This window comes from Salvelinus fontinalis, chromosome 26 (genome assembly GCF_029448725.1).
Source record: "Salvelinus fontinalis isolate EN_2023a chromosome 26, ASM2944872v1, whole genome shotgun sequence".
Lineage (NCBI taxonomy): Eukaryota > Metazoa > Chordata > Actinopteri > Salmoniformes > Salmonidae > Salvelinus > Salvelinus fontinalis.
This window is the reverse complement of record NC_074690.1, coordinates 47,499,229-47,512,025: the sequence shown is the minus strand read 5'-3', so window position 1 is coordinate 47,512,025 and position 12,797 is coordinate 47,499,229. Positions and strand designations below refer to the sequence as shown.

Here is a 12,797-nt window from a genome sequence, read left to right as displayed (position 1 = left end):
CTTAACCAATATTAATGATAACTACAACATATAATGTAAATAATAAATTGATAATAAAAACCAATCTAGTGCCTAGTTCTGTTGCTAAAAATAGACCATGTGTAAGAAGATAGAGAGACTGCAAGAATAGTCGAAAACAGCTGAACGGGAAAGACTACATTTAGCAACACAATTCGATTGCCACACACAATTGGCAATCAAAAAAGTGGATTAAGATATTTTACAAGAGTGTTCTAGTCTGGATATAAATGCTTAATTGCTTACTGGAACTAAAAAAAGCCAACTGTAATGCATCCTGTAAAATCCCTTAATTCCACAAGGGTGCACAAGCCTGAATTTATCCACACTAATAAATGTTGAATTTACACATTTAGAGATGGGTTAAATTATTGTAGCAGGATTTAAAAAATGAGTTTAGCAAGGTCAAAATAGTTGGTGTTGTGTTTGACCAGCTGCCAAGACATAATTGACATGTAAATGAAGTGTACATCCCCAAAAAGGTGGCCTCCTTATGTTTATACAAGTAGGCTAATTGTCATTCCCGTAAGACGTTATCCCCATTTGTCTAAATTAATGGATTCATTTTGTGGCGGGTTAACCTCTTACTCAGCTATGCTGTCTACAGAAAGGTTGAATCATTTTCTGGAGCTTTTACATTTAATGTTTAAATTTGACCCAAATTACCATGAAAACAGGAAATCTACAATCGGGTTCACACCTTGTCAAATTAGCCTTCCTTTACAATCGCTGATTGTTGATTTACATTTGCGACGAAAGAGCATAATTTTTTTATGGTTGGGGTATTAAGAACACTGTAGCCAATGCTGGAGCATTTGATAAAAACTTGGGGCGTCCAAAGCTCTCCAGTCACTTGGACTTTGACTGCTGGAGAACAAGACACTGATGCTTCAAGGACCCACAACAATAATAATGCACCACCACTCTGAGATTTTACCTGTTGCTATGATCATCGCCAAGTTAGTGGGCTTGGCTATTGCAAAACCATCACTAAATTTGGAAAATCCCTTTTCCATGGAGAACAAATCTGAAGAAGTGCGTTCAGCTGCTATCAAGAGGCTGCTGGAGGTTTTTGGTATGGAGGACCCTCCTCTCCTCAAGGACGATAAGCAGCCGCCTCAGTACATGCTCGACCTGTACAACACAGTCGGAGATGTGGACAACGTTACCAAGGACCCCTACCTTCTGGGGGGAATACAGTTCGCAGTTTCTTCGACAAACGTACGATTTTAACCTCGTTAATACATTGGCGATAGATCGTCTCTGTTATACCTACCTGCCACTATGTATGATTCACTTCATACAATGGTTGAAATTATTTGTCTTTCACGCAGAAATTACACACAGAAATTATGCACGGGTAGTAGGTCCAAAATGTATCTATCATCAGGAAACTTTTGTTGCGTTCGCATCTTGACAATATGCATCCTTCTCCCATACAGTGCACAATGAACAAGTGGAACCTGTTCAATTTATCCACAGTGGCCAGGAGTGAGAAGGTTTTAACTGCTGAGTTACCTCTCTTCAAACTGCAACCCCAGGCCTCCAACAGACATCACTTCTGTCAGGTAAGTTACTAAATTGTTTCTCTTGGGCAGACATGCACTGTCCTTCAACTCCTTAGACTGCACAGACTCAACTGTTCCTTATCTTCCCAAAAGTATTAGCTAAGTGAATCCATTCTTTCCCTTTACAGGTCAGTGTCTACCAGCTCATAGATTGCAGCAAAATGAACATAACGAAGGGTAAGAAGCTGTAGTCTTCTAGACTGATCCCTGTCCACTCCACTGGCTGGGAGGTGTTAACCATCACACAAGCTGCAATTCATTCAATAATTCACTCGCTCATCCGCCCGCCCACCCACCCACCCACCCAGGCGCCCACCCATTCCCGAACCACCACATCCCTCTCCCTATAAAGGTTTGATCCTGGATGGTTGAAAAGGGCAGTAACCTGGGTCTGCTGGTGACAGTGTAGACCCTAGGAGGAAGCCAGATGGATCAGAAGGCCGTTTGTTTCGTTACAGGCAGGAACCACCACCACGCTAGCGCTGTTCACTAACGATGGCCGCCGCGCTGCTGCTCTGGAGAACACACTCAAAGGTCGCTTTTGACACCACAACTGTGTTATTACGACATGATTCTCACTGTGTAGTTTTACTTCATCTTTTATTTGCGCTAAAAAATCACTCTTTACTCTATCACTACTCTATTTAAGTATTCTATTTTGCTGTCTTTACAATAACATTTTATCACTTTAATCTTCTTTTAGTGTACACTACCGTTGAAAAGTTTGGGGTCACTTAGAAATATCCATCATGTCCATCCCCTGTTCCTCTGTGGGGCTGTCTGGGGTGGAGGAGGTTATGTTCTTCTTGGAGGTTCTCTTGGAGTAAAGGGTTTTATGCTAGATGGATATTGATAGAGATTTACGTTAATGTTACTCATTGATTTTCCCATGAAAAGAGATATGTAAATCATCAAATAATCCTAATCTTGGCGGGCCTTTTGAGATACAGGAAAAGAAAAGGCTTGACCTCACCTGTTTGAAACAGGCTTCCACCAGATTAGAAGGGAACATGTTTCTAGAAGAAAAACAACCATTTGGTGAGCAACACAATAAGCGCTCAACAAAATACATACATACATGTGGAAAATAGATGCTTAACCCTCTACTTACTTTTAGATTTACTACAACATGATCAATTATTTTGTCAGGAGTTTTTCCCCTAACAACATGAGCTGACCAGGGAAACATTGATCGCTCTGTGAATGACGAATCACCTTTAAAAATAGGAATATTAAAAGGTAGGCAGGCTCATGTCACTCACAAATCTGTGAAAACATGTTTAAAAAATCCAAACAGTTATTTAACTGACCAGATCCATGAAGGAGTCTAGAGTCTGCACCGTCTTAATGATGCCACCAGAGGGTGGTGTTGCAGCCCTGGAGCCTTTCCCTGGCTGGTGTATTATCACCAGGATGATGCCAGTGAACACAGCGATGATTGTGTAGTAGATGATAGCCTGAACACCCCTCCATGATGCTGTATTGTCCAGAGAACTAATCCATTGAAGATAGAAACCAAGGAATGGCTGAAATAGTAGTCTAATAATAGGATGTGATTACGTGCATGGGTACGTGTGTAATTGCATGCGCGCATGAGTGGGCATGTGCACTTCCTTTACCTGTGACAAGACTGGAGACGATGAGAGGAAGCACCAGCATCTGCAGCATCCTGATCAGCAGCTCTCCAGGGAAAGATAAATATTTAATGTCTCTGGCCGTCATGTCCCGGGAGCGCAGAGCAAAACACAGACCAACTCCTAGAGAGAAATAAACTAACAATAAACAAATTGAAGTCACTCAATTCAGGAAGTGATTTGAATTTTTATTGAGAAATCATTGAAAATGTATGTCATTTTTTCAGTTATTGAATTGGAATTTCAGTTTAATTCTCTGAATACAATATACAGTACAATATAATATAAAAACATTTATAATTTAATTGTATATATTATACAATAAAGAGAAATGTGAGCTCTGTGTTTTGAAGATTTAATTTCACTTCCCTATTATGGCTGCAGCCACAGTGAGGACCACAAAGACATTCTTCCTGAGGTGGCTGATAGCATGGTAAGAGCTCTGAGTTCCATGGCTCTGCCCCTGCCTGGGTCTCTATGCATCGTTCTGGGCATCCCTCTTTATGTCCTCAGCAGCCAGAGAAGAGCCATTACAGCTGGGAGGCATCAAGGTCAAGATACAGGATATGGTTTATTATTTCTACCTGACCATAAGGATCATTTTAATACCATAGAATTTTTATTTTACCTTTATTTAACTAGGCAAGTCAGTTAAGAACAAATTCTTATTTTCAATGACGGCCTACGAATAGTGGGTTAACTGCCTGTTCAGGGGCAGAACGACAGATTTGTACCTTGTCAGCTCGGGGATTTGAACTTGCAACCATTCAGAATAAGAATAAGCTATAGAATGTAAAAAAACATAACCGACTATCACAATTTCCCCAAAAATAAATTAACAACAAATCATATTTTTAATTGTTAGAAACCTTTTGTCAAATTTTACCATAACTGTCACTCGTACTTATCCAAACATTAATTAACATGGAAGAAAATATTTGCTCACCTTTTTTAAATGCAAATATTCCAGATGTCCTTCCCTGTTCATTTGCCAGGGCTTTAGATTACCATGTGAATAATCTTTACTTGACGTGCGGTTCTGTCTGGGGCTCTGGGCGTAGGCCAACCATGTCTCCTTCAGATTAGGAAAAGGCAGTCAACACAAAACTACTGAATATCCACCTGTCATCAAATAATATGACTTATTTTAAAGTTAATTACAAAATACCATCTAAATGTATAGGACACGTACTGTTTCCAAGGCATGCTCGCAGACTATACAATCCCATAGCTACAGTCGAAGTCAGAAGTTTACATACACCTTAGCCAAATATATTTAAACTCAGTTCAACAATTCCTGACATTTAATCAAAGTAAAAATTCCCTGTTTTAGGTCAGTTATGATCACCACTTTATTTTAAGAATGTGAAATAGCAGAATAATAGTAGAGAGAATGATTTATTTCAGTTTTTATTTCTTTCATCACATTCAGAAGATTACATACACTCAATTAGTATTTGGTAGCATTGCATTTAAATTGTTTAACTTGGGTCAAACGTTTCGGATAGCCTTCCACAAGCTTCCCACAATAAGTTCGGTGAATTTTGGCCCATTCCTCCTGACAGAGCTGGTGTAACTGAGTCTGGTTTGTAGGCCTCCTTGCTCGCACATGCTTTTCAGTTCTGCCCACAAATGTTCTATAGGATTGAGGTCAGGGCTTTGTGATGGCCACTCCAATACCTTGACTTTGTTGTCCTTAAGCCATTTTGCCACAACTTTGGAAGTATGCTTGGGGTCATTGTCCATTTGGAAGACCCATCTGATGTCTTGAGATGTTATATATCTAAATAATATCCGTCCTCATGATGCCATCTATTTTGTGAAGTGCACCAGTCCCTCGTGCACCAAAGCACCCCCAAAACATGATGCTGCCACCCCCGTGCTTCACGGTTGGATGGTGTTCTTCGGCTTGCAAGCCACCCCCTTTTCCCTCCAAACACAATGACGGTCATTATGGCCAAACAGTTCTATTTTTGTTTCATCACACCAGAGGACATTTCTTCAAAAAGTACGATCTTTGTCCCCATGTGCAGTTGCAAACCGTAGTCTGGCTTTTTTTATGGCGGTTTTGGAGCAGTGGCTTCTTCCTTGCCGAGCGGCCTTTCAGGTTGTGTCGATATAGGACTCGTTTTACTGTCGATATAGATACTTTTGTACCCAGTTCCTCCAGCATCTTCACAAGGTTCTTTGTTGTTGTTCATGAACTGATTTGCACTTTTCACACCAATGAACGTTCATCTCTCGGAGACAGAACGCATCTCCTTCCTGAGCGGTATGACGGCTGCGTGGACCCATGGGGTTTATACTTGCTTACTATTGTTTGTACAGATGAATGTGGTACCTTCAGGCATTTGGAAATTGCTCCCAGGGATGAACCAGACTTGTGGAGGTCTACAATTTTCTTTCTGAGGTCTTGGCTAATTTCTTTTGATTTTCCCATGATGTCAAGCAAAGAGGCGCTGAGTTTTAAGGTAGGCCTTGAAATTCATCCACAGGTACTCCTCCAATTGAATCAAATGATGTCAATTAGCCTATCAGAGGCTTCTAAAGCCATGACATAGTTTTCTAGAATTTTCCAAGCTGTTTAAAGGCACATTCAACTTAGTGTGTGTAAACTTCTGACCCACTGGAATTGTGATACAGTGAAATATATAAGTGAAATAATCTGTCAGTAAACAATTGTTGGAAAAATGAATTGTGTCATGCACAAGGTAGATGTCCTAACTGACTTGCCAAAACTATAGTTTGTTAACAAGAAAGTTGTGGAGTGGTTGAAAAACGAGTTTTAATGACTCCAACCTAAGTGTATGTAAACTTCTGACTTCAACGGTATATTGCATTTTTCGGGGGGGGGGGGGGTCTCGGATGGTTGAGGGGCAGCTCTTTGGCAACTGGGGGGGGATCTTGGAGGGCTAGCGGTTGGGAGCTTGGGCCGGTGGATCGCTGGTTCGGGTCCCCGTTTTTGACCTTGTGGGATATCTGTTGACGTGCCCTTGAGCAGGGCTTTGACCCTGGTTGCTTCTGTTTTTCGCTCTGGACGGGAGTCTGTTTGATGACTAATGTGATGTAGTTGTTGAACGGCTTCTCTGCAAATATATTGTATGTTTTAAACATAAAAAATGCCTACAACAGTTCATTTTTCTTTGCACCTGTTGTTTTAACACACAGACCATTTTCTGATATATTGATAACAAAGCCAGAGCAGATGTCATAATATACAAAATATATATTACACAGTCTGACTCTGATGTGATATCTGATATTGTATGTAGTCAACTTTCTTTCCCCTTCGTAGACAATTCTACCATTATTGTGACTTGGCACCACAGACCAGCCAGATGTGAGACTACCATACGAGCAGTATGCCAGAACTGAAAGTATACCCCCATCCCATACTTACATGCACACATTAGTGGATACGTCCCAAATGGCAACCTATTCCCTAGATAGTGCACTACTTTTGACCAGTGCCTTAGTGCTGTGGTCAAAAGTAGTGCACTATATAGGGAATAGAGTCCCATTTGGGATGCATCCAATGTGTAATCATTAATACACAACAGCCTCTGAGCATCTATGTGTTACCTGACTCTATCAAACTTGAAAGTGGCCAGTAGGACCTATAGGGCACACTTGGTACGATTGGGTCTATTATGCTCATCTTTTTATATACACACACACACACACACACACACACACACACACACACACACACACACACACACACACACACACACACACACACACACACACACACACACACACACACACACACACACACACACACACACACGTCCTCCTCACAATGACAACAGCAGAAACAACTGATATCAGTGCCCTCAGGTCTGTTGTTGTGGCACCTGAGTGAAAGGGAGATGCCCTTCAAGCCCTGTACTCCTCTTGGCTATTTCCTGTTCCTTATAGAGGTTGTATAGTAGCCGGAGGTGGTTTAGTGATCCTTGCCTTAACACAAATCTTCAGGACTAACTCCCTGCAATATTACCAAGTCTTTAGCTCAGTGAGCTAACACAGCTGTGTTAAAGTTCAAATCTTGTGTTATTCACAGGGTTTGCTCTCTCCAACTAAGGATCGTTGACTTGTATTAGCTCCCCAAACTAACGAGGCTTTATCTCAGTTAGCTAACACAAACATGCAGGGGAATCCGGGTTAAAATCCTGTTTCAGTACCAGTGTTTGGTCTCTCCTCAGGACAACACATTTCAGAGGCTTGCTTACTTATGTTTGCTCCCCAAGCCAATGCCAAGGTTTTATCTCAGCTGGCTAACACAGCAGGCTAACGCAATGACCTAGGTTCAGTAACAATGTTGCATCTCTCAAACAGAAGCGTGCTGACTTGTGTTAGCTCCCTGAGCTAATGCCAAGGCTTTAGCACAGTGAACTAACACAGACGTGTCTCTCCTCGGGACAACCCATTCTGCCAGAGGATCGCTTAGGTTTTCTCGGAGGACGGAGAAGGAAACATGACTCTGGATGACTTCCTAGATAAGTTCTCATTGCTGAGTGAGATGTCTCCACGAGACCTGAATGCCTACTACACATTTAAAATAAATCGACAGTCAGTGGGCCAAAATTCATATTGTCTAGTCAATCATAGAAAGGGAAGTTACTTAGCAAACAGACACACAAAGCAATGTCCAAGACAAAGTCCATAAAAGATGGGAACAGACCTGGGTTCAAATGCAAATTAAAGTCTATGGACTATGGTCAAGAATAACTATTAAGAAGCAACTTACAAAAAGGGCCTCATTGTTGTAGCCATGGAGGTGAGCAGCTGGAGCAGAGGCTATAGATGTAGAGTATAATAACCACGCTTGGAGGACCAAAAGGTTGCGAATGATTGATAAGGGCATTATAGAGGAGTCCAGGCAGCCTTCAGAAAGTATTCACACCCCTCAACTTTTTCCACATTTTGTTGTGTTACAGCCTGAAATGAAAATGGATTAAATTGAGATTGGGGCATTGTGACACATAATGTCAACGTTTTTAAAAAAGTATGAAAAAATGAAAAGAAGTTATTGCGTCTATAAGTATTCAACCCCTTTGTTATGGCAAGCCTAAATAAAAAGTGTTTTACAAGTCACATAATAAGTTGCTTGGAATCAATAAGAGTGTTTAACATGATTTTTTAATTACCTAATCTCTGTACCTCACATATACTGGACAAATATCTCCAAGGTCCCACATTCAAGCAGTGAATTTCAACCACAAAGACCAGGGAGGTTTTTCAATTCCTCGCAAAGAAGGGAATTGGTAGGTGGGTAAAAAAAATAAATCTAAAGCATACATTGAATATCCCTTTAAACAGTGTGGCTATTAATTACACTTTGGATGGTGTATCAATACACCCAGTCACTACAAAGACACAGGCGTCCTTCCTAACTCAGTTGCCGGAGAGGAAGAAAAACACTCAGGGATTTCATCATGAGGCCAATGGTGACTTTCAAAGCAAATCAAATTGAATTTGTCAAATACGCCGAATAGAACAGGTACTTACAAGACCTTAACCAACAAAGCAGTTAAGAAAATACCTATAAAAAACAATTTTAATAATAAAAAAACATTACAAAAAAGTAAAACAGAATGAAAATGTAAAAAAATAATAAATAAATAAGTAGGAGACAAGAATAACAAATTATTAAAGAGCAGCTGTAAATAACAATAGCGGGGCTATATACAGGGGGTACCGGTACAGAGTCAACGTGCAGGGGCACAGGTGTTGAGATAATTGAGGTAATATGTACATGTAGGTAGAGTTATTACACTTTAAAACAGTTACAGAGTTGAATGGCTGTGATAGGAGAAAACGGAGGATGGATCAGCAACACTGTAGTTACTCCACAATAATAACCTAATTGACAGAGGAAAAAGAGGAAAGCCTGTACAGAATAAAATATACCAAAACATGCATCCTGTTTCAACAAGGGACTAAAGCAATACTGCAAAAATGTGGCAAAGCATTTAGGTTTTTGTCCTGAATAAAAAAGTGTTATGTTTGGGGCAAATCCAAAAAAACACATTACTGAGTACCACTCTCCAGATTTTCAAGCAGAGTGATGGCTGCATCGTATTATTGGTATCCTTGCAATCGTTAAGGACCGGGGAGTTTTTCAGTATAAAAAGAAAACGGAATGGAGCTGAGCACAGGAAACCTGGTTCAGTCTGCTTTCCACCACACACTGGGAGATTAATTCACCTTTCAGCAAGTGTCACGCCCTGGCCTTAGTATTCTTTGTTTTCTGTAATATTTTGGTTAGGTCAGGGTGTGACAGGGGGGATGTTTGTATGTATTTGTCTCGTCTTGGGTGGTTATATTGTATAGGGGGTTTTGTTGAGTGTATGGGGTTGTGTTCAGTATAGAGGTTCAGGAGAGTCTATGGTTGCCTGATTTGGTTCTCAATCAGAGACAGCTGTTTATTGTTGTCTCTGATTGGGAGCCATATTTAAGGCAGCCATAGGCATTAGGTTATTGTGGGTAATTGTCTATGTGTAGTGTTTAGTGTCAGCACTATTTGTTTGAATAGCTTCACGGTGGTCTGTTGTTTTTGTTCGTTTGTTCGTCTTCAAAATAAAAAGAAGATGTCGTTCTATCACGCTGCGCCTTGGTCCACTCTGCCTCATTACGAAGATCGTGACAGCAAGATAATAACCTAAAACACAAGGCCAAATCTACACTGGAGTTGCTTACCGAGAAGACAGTGAATGTTCCTGAGTGGCCAAGTTACAGTTTTGACTTAAATCTACAAGAAAATCTATGGCAGGACCTGATAATGGTTGTCTAGCAATGATTTGACAGAGCTTGACTAGAGCTTTGAAAATAATCAAATGTGCAAATGTTCCACAATCCAGGTGTGGAAAGTGCTTAGAGACTCACAGCTGTAATCACTGCCAAAGGTGCTTCTACAAAGTATTGACTCAGGGATGTGAATACTTATATAAATTAGATGTTTCTGTATTTCATTCTCAATAAATTTGCAAAAATGTCTTTCCCACTTTGTCATTATGGGGTATTGTGTGTAGATTGGTGAGAAAATATATTTAGTATGTTTTGAATTCGGGCTGTAACACAAAACATGTGGAAAAGGTCAAGGGGTATGAATACGAACACACTGTGTATATACACTGAGTGTACAAAGCATTAGGAACACCTTCCTAATATTGAGTGACAACCCTTTTGCCTTCAGACAAGCCTCAATTCGTCGGGGCATGGACTTTACAAGGTGTCGAAAGCGTTCTACAGGGATGCTGGCCCAAGTTGACGCCAATGCTTGCCACAGTTGTGTCAAGTTGGCTGTAGTGAATCTCCTCCGAATAGCTCGTTCCATCTTATCCCACAGACGCTCAATTGGATTGAGATCTGGTGACTGGGCAGGCCACTGCAGGAAGCTGAATTCACTCATGTTCGTGGAACCATTCCTGGACAATCCTAGCCTTGTGGCATGGGGCATTATGGGACAATGATGTTCAGATATCCTGCGACATTCAAACGTTGCCCCACTTTTATCAAGGGGCCCAATGTGTGCCATGAAAACACACCCACACCACCACTAGCAGCCTTTTCTCCATACCCTAGTCCTCCCATCAGCGTGAAACAGCAGGAACCGGGATTCATCATACCAGGCAACGTTTTTCCAAATCTCCAGTGTCCAGGGTTTTCGTTCCTTTCTTGTTTTTTGCTGAAAGAAGTAGAACTCAAGTCGTCAGCTGCCATACCCCATTCGTGTCAAGGTAAGACGAGTTGTGCCTTCTTTTATGGGTCTTTGGGCACCAATGTTGTACTGGACTGTCAGTTGACTAACTGTAGCCCGTCTGTTGCTCTACACAAAGTGTCAGCCTCATTTGGCCTCTTTTATCAATTACCCTATTTCAACCACTGGCCAGCTGTATGTCCTGTGGGTGGTGGACTATTCTTGATACACACAGGAAAAAGTTGAGCGTGCAAAACCCAGCAGCAATGCAGTTCTTCACACAAACTGGTGCGCTTGGCACCTACTACCATACCCCGTTCATAGGCACTTCAATCTGTTGTCTTGCCCATTCACCCTCTGAATGGCACGCATACACAAGTCATGTCTCAATTGTCTCAAGGCTTAGAAATCCTTCTTTAATTAACCTGTCTCCTCCCTTTCATCTACACTGATTGACATGGATTTAACAGGTGACATCAATGAGGGATCATAGACTGACGAGGTGAAAGCTATGTTATGGAAAGAACATTCCTAATGTTTGGTCCCGTGTGGCTCAGTTGGTAGAGCATGGCGCTTGCAACGCCAGGGTTGTGGGTTCAATTCCCACGGGGGGACCAGGGTTCAATTCCCACGGATGAATATCCAGGATGAATATGTATGAACTTTCCAATTTGTAAGTCGCTCTGGATAAGAGTGTCTGCTAAATGATGTAAATGTAAATGTTTTGTACACTCAGTGTACATGTAGCCTGGCTGTACAAAAAAGGCCTTGTATGGTTTGTGGAACCATACCGGTTAATTAACCGGCGATGACAGATAAAGATGTTTCACCGCAGGCGGTGGAGCGGAGACACAACCACGGTCATGAGTCAATTAACATGTTCAGCCATTCATTTATAAAAGAAAATGCAGGAAAGCTCCATTCAGAAAGGCTTAGCTACTGGACGAAAAAAAAGTCAAAGCGTGTGAACTGGCCTTTTCTCTCAATAGATATGAGGTCTGTTGGTTATGTTAAGGAACATGGAAATATGATACAGTAAACAACCTAGTCATCATACATAGTCATCAGTCATACATCATGTACAGTATTATACAATGACAGCTTCTAGTCACAATTGTTGATTAGACCCTTTCACCACCTCTGTGGCATGACTGACAGGGTTAACAACCTCATTGAAGAGAAACAATCAACAAAGGCCACGACATCAAACCAGGACTTAGTGCATACATATTGGCTAAGTGAAAACAGACAAAGTCCTTGAGACTAGTAGACTACCTAGCTTACTCTGTTCTTCCTGCTTTCCTCTCAGACTTCAACAATAACTTCCTGTGTATGTCTGACCTGGAGAAGACCCTAAACAAGCTGAAGCGGAACGAGCAGATGGAGGACAAGGTGCGGATGGTGTGTGAGAAGGTGATAGACAAGGCTGACCTGGACAACGATGGAAGGCTCTCGGGAGGACTTCCAGCACTATTTTCCGCACACCAGACTTCGTCAGGTCTGTCTGGTGTGCAGAGTGCCTTCATAGTTAGAGCCAGTGGCAACCCGTCATTCAAAAAGTTGCCTGTTTTGCATGTTATTTTGACATTAAAAGTGTCACATATCAGTTTGCAAACAATGAAACAAAAATCAGTAAATCATTGAGATAATAAACATGGTCTCTTTTGTCGCTTTCTTGAGTAAGGGAACTCCAAAATGCAGCCTAGCTCAGTGATCTCTGTGGTGATGGTGCAGGCGGTGGAAAATACAGAGCGTAGGAGTTGTTAATGTCTTCTAGTAGCGCCGTGATTGGCTCAGTGTTCTGTCACTCATGGGCACATTACGTCCCCGCAAGATCTACGGAAATTCAAGCCCCTTGGGTGCTGCCATAGAGTT

The 12,797-nt window shown here is 41.4% G+C and overlaps 1 pseudogene; it reads left to right on the top strand.

Annotated features, from left to right (window-relative positions):
* Positions 1-930: 930 nt before the first annotated feature.
* LOC129824513 (bone morphogenetic protein 4-like) lies at positions 931-5,323 on the top strand (annotated as a pseudogene).
* The last annotated feature ends 7,474 nt before the right edge of the window (positions 5,324-12,797 follow it).